Genomic DNA, 17,324 nt, shown 5'->3' with positions numbered 1-17,324 from the left:
CATGAGGCAGCCCCATACTGTACTTCAGCCACCCCCTAAAATAAATTAATAGAAAGCAATACAGAAGTTCTTATAAAGAGATGCATTGTCTCTTCTTTTAAAGTAATTATTCATACCCAGGCATTTAAAGAGTTGCCTTAAAACCCTCCAGTCAAATGCTTTGTGCAGCACTCATGATGTAAGACTCCAGCTAATGGATCAGGCAGGCGGTGGAAGGCAGCACGTTGAGCTGTCATGCTGAAGACTGATTTAAAGAAGGTTGTCACTGGAGACTGTTGTCAGCAATGAGGAATTCCAAATGCAGCTGAACCCAGAACTCTGACTGTGGTATGTTTAAAAGTGCCTCAATCTAGGAATTTTGTATTGCTCTTCCGTTTGCTTAAGCATGCATAGTGAAACCAAGTAAGAATACCAGGTATTGATTTTCAAAATTGAGAATGGAGAGTTTTAAAATTTTCTCGATGCTAGAAATGAATCTGTTAAGGTGAAATAGTGTGATCGAAATGTGAACTTGATAATCAGCAGTTTGTATCTTGCATGCAGAACAGTTACCACCTCTCTGTGACATTTTGGCTGTGCTTAAAGGTATTACTATTGGTTTTGCTGAAAAAAGTATTCAGAAATTTTACCTAAATTAGTTCTAAATTTGGAGTTATATAAAGCACATTTTTTAAGAATACATGTTTTCTGATCATTCTTAAGATATAATTTCATCTGTGACTTCTTCATTAATGCCGAAGTTTAATGTTTGATAAATGCTGTAAAGAAGAAAAACAGGATTCAACCTGAAAAAACATAAATGATCTGACTTTAAATATCACTAGCAGGCTGGTAAAAGGCATGTTTTCAACCTGCTGTCTTGATTTTCTATGCTTTTAAAAGTTATTTATAAAATTACTTACCATTTCCTCAATATTGTTTTCATTTCTTTCCTTAGAAATAAGAAACAACCCATTTAGAAATCAGAAAATATATATCTGTTCTCAGAGTCAGATCACTTAAAATTGAGAGTCACTGACATGGAAGTAAGTTTTCAAGGAAAAAAAAGCATTTAAAAGATTTCTTATATGACATTTAATACAACAATCAGTTATTTAAAATGGTATCTGCAGATGTATTCTCTATAAACTAATTTTGCACAGTAAATTTTCAAAATTCACATGTTGCATTAAGAACATAACAGAAAATTGTGGTCTGTGTTCCATCGTATTATAATGAAAATACTTAGCCTTTGCTCTTGTTGGATAAATCAGAGACTCTATTATATTAAATAAAAAAATAAGAGAAAAAATTAAAATACTTTCAATATAGCACTTAGCCTAATGTTTGTTATACTGAAAAAATTCAAAAATGTATTCTGCTTCTCCCTTGTTCATTCTTTTATGTTTTCTTTGTGTAGGGACTATTTATACCAGTTTAATAATGTTATTCTTTTATGGATATGCTTTATGACATGATGTTCAGAGAATGAAAGTCACATAATTTTGGCATTTGTGTTTCAGTCTGTGTTAAAAATAATTATTTTGCTGTCTTCTCTGTAGTCATGTACCATAGTTATATTCAGTGAAATATACCTATTTTATAAAATAAGTGTGAAAAGACGATGATTTGTATTTAAACAAAATAAACAAAACTGCTATTGAATGAGCATGTCTGGAAGGCAACAGGTCTAATGACCATTTAAGATGACTCATTGTTTGACAGCCTGAGAAATCAGAAATGCAGACTTTAATTCTCATTCCTCATCTCAACTAATTTAATATCAGCTATAAGTAGAAAATAGCTTCATATCTGAGAATATTTTTTAATGAAAAATATAAGTTGCATAACTAAAGATGATATGAATAAGAAATGTTTCACTTTCCCAAAAACAGAAATAACAGTAATTTCAGATTCAACTACATTTTTTTTATTTTGACATTTCTTCTTCAAAAAAAGTGAGATCACATTTGATATTTCAGGCTTCTCACATTCTAAGAAATTTGGGCTCCACAAGCTTTAAAATATATATGCTTTGAAATATCTATTTTTCTAAGTAAATATCTTAGAACAGGGGTTGGCAAATTTAAGAGTATCAAATTACCTGTGGGAACTGTTAAAAAAATTAGCATCATCTTATAGCATAAGGTTTTACTGAAGCCCAAGAATGTGCAGTTTTAACAGATGCCAAGGTGATAATGAAGCTGTTGTTGCAGGTATCATATTTGATAGTCATTACTTTGTACTTGCTATTAGCAGTTCAAGTCCAGCATGTGGCCAGCGTATACTGGGAAATCCACTGATTTAAAAAAATAGAAAAAAAAAAAAAAAAAAAACAATTACAAAAACCCAGATCCCTTCTTTTGCAAAACTTTCAGCACAATGGAAGATAAAGAAAATAAGCCAGCAAGCCACTGCATTAACCTGCTCATAAAATGTCTCAAGTCAATGCAAGCATGTAGAAAGGCTGCCATCCTCCTGAAGCAGCTTATCAAAAGGCAGATATTGTGTATGAGTTCTAGGAGGTGAGAAATCATCACAGGAGAAAAACGGAGTGACTGGCATCTAAGATACAGAGCCTCTATGAGGCATTGGGCATACACGCTGTTGGCCTACGCAATGAGAACACATAGATGGTAGCCAAAGAAGCGAGCAGAAGAGGCTGCCAGGCACAGTGCTTCAGAGCTCTGTGTAGGACTGAGGCATTCTTTTTATTAGTTTATTTTATAAAATATTATAGCTCACAAAATTTGTTACATAATAATATATGATGCCTTCACATAATTTTCTTTCTTTTTTTTTTTTTCTAAGAAGAACTGAGGCTTCCACATTTTGGCCTTCCTTCTTTTTGAGCTTCATATGGTCTGAGAGTTGTTTCTTGGGTATTCAGAGCATTCTGGGACTAGTATCCAATTATCAGTGAGTACATATCATGTGTGTTCTTTTGTGACTGGGTTACCTCACTCAGAATGATATTCTGTGGTTCCATCCATTTGCCTAAGAATTTCGTAAAGTCATTGTTCCTAATAGCTGATTAGTATTCCATTATGTAAATGTACCACAATTTCTGTATCTATTCCTCTACTGATAGACATCTGGGTTCTTTCCAGCTTCTGGCTATTATAAATAAGACTGCTATGAACATGGTGTAGCATGTGTCCTAATTACATATTAAAGCATCTTTGGAGTATATGCCCAGAAGTGGAATAGCTGGGTCTTCAGGTAGTACTATGTCCAATTTTCTGAAGAACCACCATTCTGATTTCCAGAGTAGTTTGAGGCTAACAACTTTGAAGAAATGTGTGTTCATTTGGTGTCTCTGACTCTGAGAGTAGAGGTAAGGCAACCTTGTAGTAAAGGTGGAAGATGGTGGTGCATTGAGCCATGAACAGATACATGGGTAAATGGAGTAGATGGAGGTAGAAGCTGCTTAGATTTATAAACATTGAGGTGGCAGTTTTAAAATTAGCATAATGCTGATTACTTTGTGATGCACAAGTAAAATGCAAAAAAAGAGGAAGAAAGTTAAGATCATTTATATGAGAGAGATCAGTAGTCATAATGGGAATATTGTGAGTTTCCTCGTTTTTATTTATAGCAGCAGAAGAAACGTATACATTTAAAATCTATTAAACTAAGTATTTAATAGATTTTGAGATGAAACTCACAAGATCACAAGTTACATTATTAGTTGCTGAGTGTGTGTGTGTGTGTGTGTGTGTGTGTGTGTGTGTGTGTAAATGCATTGCAGAGATAAATAAGTTTTAATAGATGTAATATGGTTCCTATGCTCAAAAGGTTTGTCATTTATTGGAGACAAAAATATACATTTTATTAAAACAATTTAAGGACTAGCCCTTAAATGGTAGAATAAATGATAATTATGCTTTTCTATGTTTCCAAGTCCTTTTAGGTGCGAATTGTCCTTATCACAGCCAATCTGTTAAGAGGCCACAGTAGCCCTAGCCTTGTTCACTGGCACCTTAAATGGAGTTCCTTAGTCTGTGTGCTCACATGAGCTCTGTTCTCCCTGCTATTCACTTCTTTAGGACTCAAGTCACATATCACTTCTGAACAAAGTTTTCTCTCTCAAACAATTATTTCATCTTTGCTGACAGAACACTTCAACTTTTTTTTTTCTCACCCTCACAGTGGAACAAATCTCACCAAATTATAACAAGTTCTCCTTTCTTCTTCCTTGACTACATTATTCTCTTAAAGAGGCACCGTGGGGTATTTTTTATTGTAATGATCTGAACACCTTGCACAGACAGAGCTCAATCTCAACAGCAATGCAGGATGAACTTGTTAAATGAGTGTGCATTACTAAACAACAACTCTCAAAAAACACTGTAGCTTGACATACTAAAAAGCCACTAGTGTGGGCTTCAAGAGTGTAGTTTAAAATCTTTTTAAAAAATACACTATTTAAATTCATATTAATAGTAGATATGTATATTAACTGATTAGGGGAATTAAAATGAATGTAAAAATAAATCTATCCATGGGATCACTGTAGTACAGAAAAAAGACTAATTTGGCAAAATACATCTAAATCATTATTTCATTGGGAATAAAACAATGATATATATATATATATATATATATATATGTGTGTGTGTGTGTGTGTGTGTGTGTGTGTGTATAATCTTATTATATAAATGTATGTTTAGATGTGTGAGGATACATGTATGTATGCATGTATGTATACATAAAACTGTTCAGCTACTTAAAACTGCAATAGGATATCGTTTTCATCTCCCTTAAGTGACCTGTGGTATAATAGATAACATACAAAACATATAAAATTGTTCATGGGAAATTCCATACCAATTGCATTGAGACTTCTTTCAAGAATTACCTAGATCTTCATGTGAAATTTGATAAAATTATGGCTGAATCATGAGATAAATATTGAGGGTTCCTCTTCTTCAGGCTTACTCTAATGTCATTCCTTAACTGACGGTCTTACTCTGTGCCAGACAACAAAACTCTCCACAACTAAGGCCATAGAGATGGCTCAGCCACTAAAACAGACATTTTGCTTTTGTAGAAAAACACAGCTATTTTCAAAGTATCAAGTGATTTACAACCTCTGTTAATTCCATTTCTAGTGTGACAAACTCCTTTGACCTCTGTAGGCACCTCGTCTACCTACTTGTACACAGACATACACAAATAGTTTGACAGGTGCTTCCTGGGTCTCCAGACCAAATGTTCATATAAACATCTAAGGTATTGATGGTGTAGATATTTGCTACAAAAACATCATATAATAGTCTTTGACATTAAGAAGGAACTATAGTTGTCAAGTTTAAATTTGATTTCTTTCTCTTAGAAGAAAGAGTCCTAACAGAAATCTGTCACATTCTGTACAAAAAAAGAGCAGGCTTTATAACCACAGCATACAACGTTTAACATGGTGCATATTACATATACTGTTCAGTGAGAATGTATTTACATGCCATTGATTCTATAGCCTTGGAGAGAAATGAGACAACAGGGGTTGTGCAATTAGTTCTGAGATGTATTCTTCCCTACCCTACCTTCCTATTCTCTCTGTTTTCCTATTTCTCCTTTTTCTTTGCTACTAAGGAATCAACCCAGGGTAATTAGTTTGAGCATATATGTACTGAGTCAAGTGTATAATTACCTGACCAAAGGAAGAGACTTGCCTTGCTACAGCACAGTCAAGGAAGAGACGTGAGCTGGAATAAGAGTGTGGGTATGAAGAAAAGATGGGAGGTGTATCAATTTCTGTTTGTGAGCTCATACTGTTTCATAACCAAAGTCACAGACTTACACGCAGCATTTCTCAAAGCCACAAAGTTCTCTGAATTCTGAGCTACATCTATTCAGACAACTCTGTGCTGCTAAACAGTAGCGAAACATCACTGAAATCGATCAAAGCCGAATTACACTTGATTCTGTTGCCATAGAGACTGCTTATATAAATGGCAAACTGGACGCTAGGTACTGCATTGAGACTGATTATTGAAAGAACACATATAAGTGCAGAGGATCTGTTGTTTGTGAATCACCAAGTATCAGGATGTCTTTTTTATATATCAGACAGCTGTAGTAGTAAGTAAAAGGTTAAAGAATTCAAGTACTTCAAAGATTCATTGAGAAACTACTGTTTGCTAAATCATAGCGTTGTTCTGGTGGCAATGAAACTGATAGGATTTTTAAAATCATATTCATTGGATCTGAATCCTCCAGTGTAACTTGATATTCTTAAGAAAATAGGCCACAAAACTAGGATATGGCTTTAAATCCTTACACTACCATTTGTACATTGTTTGATATTGGAAATTTCTCTTCAATTTTTGAACTTGAGATTCCTCTAATTGTGGAGTGAAGCAAATGGCAGTATCATGGGTGATTATGGTCAATCAGTGACTGAGCGAAAAGTTGAGTGACTTTCAGATACCTAGAGGGCGCCTAGCTCAGTGACAGAGCGCAAAGCCTCACCAACGTAATGATGAAAAACAAGCCTTGACTAGTGCTTGTTCATAATGAGTACTGAACTCAAAACATAGCTATGGATCTGAAGAACTATCTCAGTGGGCGAGAGCACAAGCAGGGAATGGCTACCATTCTTTCTACAGGATCACAGGACAATCCTGTATTATAGGAATAAGGTGGAGAGTAACAGCACAATCCTCTCCATCATCCTCTCGCCCCTGCAAGCCTGTGCACTCAGACATGTGTCTCTACACTTACTCTTGTACATATTCTGAATGTACCCCACACTCACCTACCTAATATACTCATGGTAGAGACTATGAAATGGACAAGGTAAAATAGAAATAGAAACATCTTTAGATCATTACGATTTAAAAAGTCACTGATTTCAGAGGTTAATATCGTCCAAGAATGCAACCATGTCATATGGCAACCATCCTGCAGATTTTCTCACTGTTGTGAGGAAGGGAACAAAATCAGAGTTCAGGAACGGAGAGACAAAAAAATTAGGTACTGAGAATTTGTACTGAAAACAATGGGAAACAGGCAAATATTTCTTGGAAAAGGAATGTGCGAGACTTTTATTCTCTTCTCCTTCTTCTTCTCCATAGATGACAAACTCTACTTACTTTTTCTATCTCCACAGGTAGCATTTAGGTACAAAAATGAAAATAGGGTTCATAAATGTTATATGTTATGTACCTGAAACCTAAAACAAAAATATCTTAAAAGTTGAGTATTAAATAGCTATGTAGGATCTCTGAACCGGGAATGGGTGCCATGTTTGAAATTGCTTGATCCAATCCAGAATGGGGATGCTGACGGTGCTTATCAGGTATTGAATGGCAATAGAAAATAGAGAGAAAATTTGGTACCTTGTAAAAATGGGATGCCTTAAACCAAGACAGCTGAAAGAAAAACAATTTTCAACACAAAATTAGGTTCTTTGATATAAAAAGTGTATAATATATGTTATAATATAATATAATATAATATAATATAATATAATATAATATAAGCAACACGAGAAACAGCCACTTTAAATTGAGCATAGTGGCTCATCTTTGTAACCCAGGAAGCAGCAGCGAGGCATCGCTGTGAGTGTATAGCTAGAGATGTAGAGTGAGGCTCTTTTTCTAGCTTTGCTAACCAAATAGATCAGCCTCCTACATAGTGTATTTCATATGAACTCAATATATTTATCTTAAGCGATTCTTAATCCATGTGGAAGGTGATAGAGATTACATTTGAGAATTATTTGTAGAATGATTGCAGGCTGGCCTTTAAGTTCGGATTTATGCACTTAAAAGTAAACTGGATACAGTTTTATACCTGTGTGGCGGAAAATAATCTACTTAGAAATCACTTGGCCTCAGATGCTTCCCTACTTCTATATAAGAAAAAGTGAAATGTGGTGTAATTAAGTTTCATTTCTATCTGCTTTGTCTCTAAGTCTGTAGCTCCCCAACCCAGCACTTGCTTAAAATAACCACAGTTCCAGGTTCGCTCCCAGGCATGTGTGTGTGTGTGTGTGTGTGTGTGTGTGTGTGTGTGTGTGTGTGTGTGTGTGTGTGTTTGTGTGTGTGTGTGTTTGAAATTTTGTAGCTTTTTTCCTTTCTTATAAATTACTCAAAATAGTAAGTTCCACTGCAGCATTTAATATATGTGAGTAAAGCATAAAAACAGTATTTACTCCTTTTGTCTTCTCTTGTTTCTTGTCACTCCCTAATCCCCTTCCTATTCTCATATACTTTCCATTCTAATTTCATGTTTGATCCTTTCACATATTTAGATTGTACACAGCAGAAAACATATGAACTATTTTATATTAAACCTTTAAATCTGTACAAAAGCCTGGCTTATTTTGTTTAATGTAGTGATTTCAGGTTCCATCAATTGTTCTGCAAATGATATGGGTTTGGTCTTGATAACAGCCATATAGCACCCTGTTGTATACATTATAATTCTATTATGCATTATAATGTGAGCAGGTTGATACCATGACTTGAAAATTGTGACATGGCAGTAGAGAACAATTGTGCAAATATTTTTTAATGTCATATTTCATTCAAGCCTTGGCATAGCTGGATCATATGGTAACTCTGATGTTAGTTTCTGGGGAACCTCCAAACTGATTCCACAGTTGCTGAACTAATTTATAACCCTGCCAATGGTATACACAGCCTGCTTCAACTATACATCCTAACAATTTGCTCTTTCTTGGTAAACAGCACCCAGTTTGCACTGTCCATCTCACTCCTTAGGCATATATTTATTGAAATACCCATGTGTGTATTGTATGTCTTTAGAAGTGTTGTTCCTTTCATTTATATGATTGTTGTTGGATTATGTGTCCATTTAGTACTTAACAGTGTAAGGTATTCATATACCTTTCATATGAAGTATCTCTCAGAATAACAGCTGATAGAGCTCACCTCAAATTATGTAGCTTGTCTCTTTTTTTGATATTGATTTTGTTATTTTTATTAATTGGTTGTCTTATTTATTTACATTTCTTTTATTACTATTACTTTTAATATTTACAGTTCAGCCATTACCACTCTCCCAGTCCAGCCTCTCATAGTTCCTCATCCTATTTCTCCTTCCCGCTTTCTCCAAGATGATGTCTCCTGCCCCTACAAACCCCAACCAGGCCTCTCCACTCCTGGGGCCTAAGGTGTCTCATGTGTTAGGTGTATCTTCTCTCAGTCAGGCAAGACAGGGCAGTCCTCTGCTATATATGTGTCAGGGGCCTTGTACCAGCTAGTGTAAGCTGCCTGGCTGGTGACTCAGTGTCTGTGAGATCTCGGGGGTTCAGTTAGTGGAGACAGCTGGTCTGCCTGTGGGTAACCCTCCTCCTCAACTTCTTCAAGCCTTTCCCCAATTCAACCACAGAGGTCCCAGACCTCAGTCTATTGGTTTGGTAAAGTATCTATATCTGATTCATTTAGCTGTTTCTTGGGCCTCAGAGTGCAGCCATGTTAGGCTCCTGTCTGTAAGCACAGCATAGCATCAGTATTAGTGACAGCCTTGGAACCTCTGCTTGAGCTGGATCCCAAGTTGAGCTAGTCACTGGACCTCCGTTCCCTCAGGATTTTCCCCATTTTTGTTCGTGCAGTTCTTTTAAACTTCTTCTTGGTGATTGTTTGTTCTATGCTCAGAGCCTTTGGCTAAGATTCAATCCTATTTGTCAATTCTCGCTCTCTGATTCTGAGCAATTGCAGTCTGATTCTAAAACTCCTGGCTCCACATATCTCTCAAAGTACTTTTCTATATTTTGATAAAAATAAATGTTCTTTAAGATATTTGCACTAAAAATATCACAAGGGGAGCTAAATTCCTACCTTAGGATATGATTAGGATTCACAGACAGAGAAGTCTGGACTAGTATTTGTGGCTGTGTTTCTTTCCTCTGTGATGTCAACGCACTGTGGGACATTTCCAGAAGTTATAGATACACATCAGAGTCCTCAGAACTTTTACATGATTTTAGACAAATGTCATTCTGACTGTTGGCTATGTATGTTCACCGTGTTTCCTACATAGAGTACCTTACAATTCTGCAGATGATTGCATCATAATCCACATTGAAGAAGGTTTCATTGACAAAAAAGAATTGCTATGATCAAAAAAAAAAAAAAAAAAAAACCCAAAAAATAACAAAACCATCAGATAGGTTCAATTAGTAGACAAATTGCCAGTAATGAAATTTTATGTTCCATGTCCCTCTGATAAGCTCTTGCAGTGGTACTTGGCCAAAAGAGGTGAGAAGGAGGAAATGGGAGCTTTTGGTAGACATAAAAATTGTCATCAACCAAGCACGTTCTGAATTGCATTTCAAAGGCTCATTCTCACTGCTGTACTCCTAGCCACTGCAATTTAATATGGTTGTCACTGTCCTCCAGACACCACGCTAATTCATAAGGGTTTTTAGAAGACTAGCATGATTTTTAAAATCCCAAGGAATCTTTCAAAATGGCCCACGAATCCTCTGCTGCATGTCCAGAGGCTATTGGGAAATTTGCCTTTTGGTCCTCCCTCTACTCACCCATGTCACATAATGTTGAAAGAAGAATGCTGCATTAAGGGTAATTATTAAATGGCAAATGGCTTCATTTTAAGAAACTCTTTCTACCATAGAAGTTATATATAAAAAATTATCATGATAATTTGCACTGCTCAAGGTAGCATTGTCAAAGGGTTAGTGTCTACTGTTTAAGAAATATGTAAAGGCATTACAAGGAGAACAGCAGGCAGCCAACCCAGCCAAAATCAAGGAACAATCCAACACTATAGGAGAAATCTAATCCAAATCTTCCATAAAGATGTGTACAGAAGTCATGCTTACTACAGATGAACAAAAGAAGCAGGAGTATATGTGTGTGTGTATACATATGAATGTATACATATATGTATGTATGTATGTATGGATGGATGGATGGATGGATGTATACATGCATACAAAAACATATGCACTTGTTGACAACACTTAGAGACAAAAAGAGACCATGATGAGATAAGATCAGGTGAAGATATGAACAGAGAAAGGGGAATGGAGAAATATGACCTCAAGCCCATGCTTTTCTATTTCGAAAACATCCTTCCAGTGCTATGGCCTGATATCATGGTCTAGAAAACGGTCCAGTTATCAATATAAATTAGAACTTAAATACTTTCTTATTGAAATATGTGTTGAGGTTTTCATATTCATTTCCATTATATTTTTTTCTGATTGCCATTTGTTTATGTATAACAACTTACATAAATATCCTGAGATGGAATTAGCCATTCAACACAGAATTGATCGTAGCGTACCTTTTTTGTCTTTCTAACACACAGCACACAGTATTTACTGAAGACTTTTATTTGTGCATGTATATGATTTTACTTTTTAAGTTAATAAAGGATGCCTGTAGGAAATTTAGTACTAGACATTTTTTATTTGATTGTACTTTTCTCATTGGTTGATATTTTCTTCTACTCAGGAATTTGCTAGAAAGAATTTATGTGGACAGTTTAAGATGGCTATAGTGTCAAAAACTAGACAATTTTTTGCTGGTCCTCAAAGCTCTTTGCAGAATTACAATGTTGTTTGAGCTCTCCCCCAAGGACCTATTATGAAAGACTCAAATCAGCCAATCAGTAACAAAGAGAACACTGCCCTGCTTTCCATTAGTTTCCTCATGGAACACACTGCATCTATGAAATAAAGATGATGACCTGAGCTCAGCCCTCTCTGGATTTGGGTTACTGACATCAGTCTTTAGGATGCACCTGGCTTATTTCCTAACCTGCCCTCCTCTTTGAAGCACTCAGTTAATAGATCTCCCTGACTCAACTTTAGGTGCTCATGGTATTTCCACCTGACCTCTTCTGGGCATTTCTTTCTTGTTTGAATTGTGAAATTTTAAAAGTCTCAACTACTTTCTTTTCTCTCTTGCACTTTGTTAATAAAAACGTTAAAACAAAGGGACGTTTATTTTAGTTAAATAGTGAACAAGTGGCTATAGTTTCATGTTTGCTAAAGCACAGCCTTTAAATAATGTCCAAGATCCTCAGTAACCTTTTTAATATTTAATGCAATATAATATTAATGTGTATTAGAAAACAACTCACATAACATAATGCTAATTATTTCAAAATTAAACATTTAGCAAGATGTACATCTTTGAAAGTATAATCTCAAGAAAAGTTATAAAATAATACCCTCATGGCTTTGTATATATTATAGTACAGTATATTATGGAAACATGTTATATAAAGAGAGGAAGATTGTGAGGAACAATGGCATATTGTGTTTTGTCTAATAACTTCCCAGATGATTCCACCTCCCACTTACCTTAGCATCCCAGACATCTGCCACTCGTTTGAGTTCTTTCTTGACTTTTTGTTCCTATTTTAATCTAAAATTTTATCTTGCAGTCTGTTCAAGTTTGTAAACAGACTCATTTTACTGTATTTGATTTTTTTGTTGTTGTTGTACAGAAACTGAATCATCTTAACAATGTCCTTTAGACACCTAGTTTATTTCTAGTCTTTCATTGGCAAATTAACCTAAAAGGTAACATGGTTACATGCTGCATTTTCTATTTTTTTTACAAATAACAAAATACATAAGTTGTATCTACCAAAAGAATACTCAAAAGCCAGATGCTGTGATGAAAGCATCATAGCTCAAACAGAAAGAGAAAACACAAGCTGACCTTCCTAGTGCACCAAAATCTCAGAAGGAAGAAGTATCTTCTCCATGCTGTTTTAAATACCTTTCTTGGTAGGTAGGTAGGTAGGTAAGTAGGTATGTACGTAGGTAGATGATTAATTTTTATATTACTTTTAAAAATTTATATTTTAGTACACAAGACAATAATATGAAAGTCGGGAAAAGAGAAAACAGGCTTAGAACTTAGCATGAGTCTGTTTGGCTTTTGGGACATATCATACAACCTGAATTCTATTTAAATTAAGAACTTTAAACATTGTTAATTAATACTTTTCATTAAGTTACTTATTCATTCACTTTATATCCTACCATCAACACCCCTTCTCCTCCTAGTTCCCCCTTACAACTTCTTCCCTTCTCCTCTGAGAAGGGGAAGTACCCCTGGGTATCACTTCCTCTAACCTCCACTCTCCCACCCATTCCCACCTGGAGAACATCAAGTTACTGCAAGACTGGATGCATCCTTTCTCACTGAGGCTAATCAAGGCAGCTCAGTTAGTGGAAAAGGGTTCACAATTAGGCAACAGATTCTGGGATAGCTGCTAACCCAAAGACCTGCTCTAGTTGTTGGGGGACCGACAAGACAACCAGGCTGCACTTCTATTATACAGGGAAGGGGGATTGGTCCAGCCCATGCTTGCTGATCTTTGGTTGTGTTTGCACACATACATACAAAGTACAAAAGTGTTTACTTAGAGCCAGAGATGAATGAGAAAGCCTAGAAGGGAAAGAGAAAAGGTAGAATGACCTCTAATGACAATGACAATTTCTTTATGTGTAATGAAAATTACCAAGTAGCAGATAAGAGCATTGTGCAGCTCTGTAGCCATACTAAGAAACTTTGTTGTAGTTATTATTTGATTCAAAATATATTAATTGTATAATGCATGGATCTTATATCAATAAGTTGTTTTGAAATAATATTAAGAATTTAATTAACTTGTGTACAAATTACATGAAATGTAGGGTTTTATATGAAGTGCTAAATGTTAGGGTCCAGGATTTGCCCACAAACCAAATGAATAATGATTTCAGTCAGACAGGGACAGTTTATTGAACACAACCCTTAAAACTGATCAGTCAGGAATGTAGCTCAGACTTCAGGAGCTAAAAGCTCTGACTTCAAATATTTCTGAGGGTCAGTTTATAAGGAATAAATCTGCAGTTATTCATAGCTAAGACATGATAATTTGCTTAATATTAGCAAATCATAACTTTTTTCTCAGCAAAATCAAGACAGAATTCTATAATAGGTAGATACACTGGGTCATATCTGTTTTTAATGACATTTCTTTCCTGTGAATTATGAGATTTTTTGGGGGGTTCTTGTAGGAAGAATTTACATGCCAAAGAGGGGGTTGTGACTTAAGATCACAGTATCATGAAACACCAATTAACTCATATTCAGGTGTAAAAAACAATGCCACGTGTTCAACTCTGACTTAAGCTACTTTAGACAACAATTCTTACTGATTTTTAATTTAATGGATCCCTAGTGAAGCTTATGATTATGGAATTTCTTTAGATTAACAAACCTCAGCAGGAGGACTCTCACTGCTGAGCCCAGGGTTCAGTACACACTTTCTCTCCACTGTTCTGCAACAGGCCACCTGGAACTCTCAGTGCCCAGAGACTGGTGCTATCTGGGATCAGACATATCTGGCCCAAGGAAAGAGCCAGCAAAGTTGCAACAGCATTAGGCACTACAATTGGAACCTACAGCCTATCCAGAAAGCCGAATATTTAGGAGCAATCTTCCTCCAGAGACCACAGGCTAGCAGATACACAGTAGTGACAAACTCCAGTCAGATACTAGATCACCTAGCATCCTTTACAACAAGAGGGCAACAGGCAAGGACCAGAATCTAAGAAATGGAAACCAACACAACCTGGTAACATTAGAACCCAGTTCTCCCACCACAGCAAGTAGTGGATATCCCAACTCACCAGAAAAAAACAAGATTTAGACTTAAAATAATACTTCAATTATGATGATAATACTTCAAATAATACTTAAAATTATGATGATATAGATCATTGAGAAGCACATAAATAAAACATTTAAAGAAATACAGGAAAGCCATGAGAACACAAGAAAACAATTTAAAGCCCTTAAAGAGGAAACACAAAAATTACTTAAAGAGCTTCAGGAAAAAACAACCAAACAGGTGAAGTAATTGAAAACAGAAATGGAAACAATGAAGAAATCACAAAAGAAGACAACCTTGAAATTCAAAAACAGAAAAAACAGCTTTAGTCATAGACGAAAGCATCATCAACAGAATAAGAGATGAAAGAGAGAATTCCAGGGGCAGAAGATAAGATAGGAAGCACAGACACAACAGCCATGAAAAATGTGACAATTAAAAAGCTCCTAACCCAAAACATCCAGGAAATCAAGGACACAATGAGAATACCAATCTAAGGATAATAGGTGTAGAAGAGAGCAAAGACTGCCAATTGAAAGACCCATTAAATAACTTCAATAAAATTATAAAAGAAAACGTCCCTAACCTAAAGAAAGACATGACCATGAACATACAAAAAAGCCTACAGAACTTTTAACAGATTGGACCAGAAAAGAAATTCCTTATGACACATAATAGTCAAAATACCAAATGTTAAAAACAAAGAACATATACTAAAAGCAGTAAGTGAATAAGACAACTAACAAGGAAAGGTAGACCAATAAGAATTATACCAGAATTATAGCAGAGACTGTGAAAGCTATATGATCCTGGGCAGACATATTACAGACCCTAAGAGAACACAAATGCCAGCCCAGGTTACTATATCCAGCAAAACTCTCAATTATCATATATGAAGAAAACAAGATAATCCAAGACAAAAGCAAATTTACAAACCATCTGTCCACAAATCCATGCATATAAAGGAGAAAAGAACATGAACATAATTCTACCACTAACAACAAAAATAGCAGAAAACAACAGTCACTATTTTTTAATATCTCTTAACATCAATGGACTCAATTTCCCAATATAAAGACACAGTCTATCAGACTGGGTATGTAAACAGGATTCAGCATTTTGCTGCAAACAGAATACTAATTAAGCAACAAAGGTAAAAAAGAGTAAAAGGTTAAAAAAAAGCTTTCCAAGCAAATAGTTCCAAGAAACAAACTGGAGTGGCTGTCATAATATCAAATAAAATAGATTTTCAACCAAAAGTTATTAAAATAAAGGAAGAACACGTTTTTCTCATTAAAGGAAAAATCTAACAAGACAAACTGTCAATCCCGAACATCTATGCTACAAATACAAGGGCACCCACATTCACAAACAAAACTCTACTAAAGCTCAAAACACATATTATGCCACATGCAATAATAATGGGACACTTCAACACACCACTCTCATCAAAGGACAGGTCATGGAAGTTGCAAAACTTCCTATGACTATGCTTGGCCTAGTAAGATGCACTATTAGGAGCTGTGGCCTTGTTGGAGGTTAATGTGTCACCATGGGAGTGGTTCCTGAGCAAGCCTGTCTGGACACTACCATGCTTCCTGCCATGATGATAATGGACTGAATCTCAGCACCAGTAAGCCAGTTTTGTATCTCCACTGAGAGCAGGTACACTAGTAGAATAGAGGCATATACAGCAGCAGAACACTAATGCGTGTAAAGTAAATAGAGTAATTAAACATAAAGATGAATAACCAGTTTTATCTGCATTAAATTGTATTGCATAAAATGTGCAGTAAAGACAAAGTTTATTTATTGTCATGTTGTTGTATAATTGTTCTGTTTCCTATATAAAAACTATCTTTTTCCTCATTGCTTTATATCCCTGCTTTTGTCTTGACTCTAGATTTCACTCATAAAAGCAATGGTTGGAATAAATGTGATTATACTTTATGTGCTAACCCCATGGATTGTAGAAAATGCATCTCTGTCAATGTTGGCATACAATATGCATTGTTGTATACAGGTCCTGACCTAATTAATAGATTCTTCTAAGAATTAATGAAACAAGAATAGCTTGCATAGATGAAATCTTATTGACTGCTGAACCTTATTCTAGGCTGAACATTTTATTTTATCACATACAAAAGTATGAAAGACTAGAACATTCTCAGTATGCATGATTCCTAACTGCTGCCCATATCTGCTCCCACCCACATACATTTTTTTGAAGATTTTGTCAATCAATTGCCATTATGCCAATTTTATAAATGCTTTGGTTTTTATTTTTTTAATTGGACTCAATGGGTAACAAAAGCATTCACTGCAAGACAAAAGGACAGAATAACTCAGGACATATGAAACAACTGCACTGCTTAGGAAGAGCAATGACTGCTTACTTTACTTGGTTTGTGGATCTTTTAGCTCAGTGTTGAGGATACACAGTGGACAGATTAGTTTAACTTTTCTCTACAATCTGGGGAGCCATCTGGATGGTCCCAACTCACAAGCTCACTGTCATGCTGTAAGATTATTTCTTAATCCTATCCTAGAGATCCTATCAGTGACTTTGAACAAATCAAACATTGTTTTCGTCAGTGGTATTCATGTGTCTTTGTTGTAAGCCTTAATTCTAAGTTAGAGCTCGGCAGTCTAGCTGTTGTTGGTCTGATGCTATATTTCACTTAGAATTTCCTGCATTAGACACCTTAATTAGAGAAAAGTTCCAAAGC

General features: G+C 35.5%; 1 protein-coding gene across 3 annotated transcripts in view; it reads left to right on the top strand.

Moving 5' to 3' along the window:
* The window catches only part of ANO3 (anoctamin 3), a gene marked incomplete at both ends in the record, with an annotated part of 320,161 nt that overhangs the window by 152,949 nt on the left and 149,888 nt on the right, over positions 1-17,324 (top strand). The window lies entirely within an intron of this gene.

This window comes from Micromys minutus (genome assembly GCF_963924665.1).
Source record: "Micromys minutus genome assembly, chromosome: 17".
NCBI lineage: Eukaryota > Metazoa > Chordata > Mammalia > Rodentia > Muridae > Micromys > Micromys minutus.
This window is presented reverse-complemented; position numbering and strand designations above follow the sequence as displayed.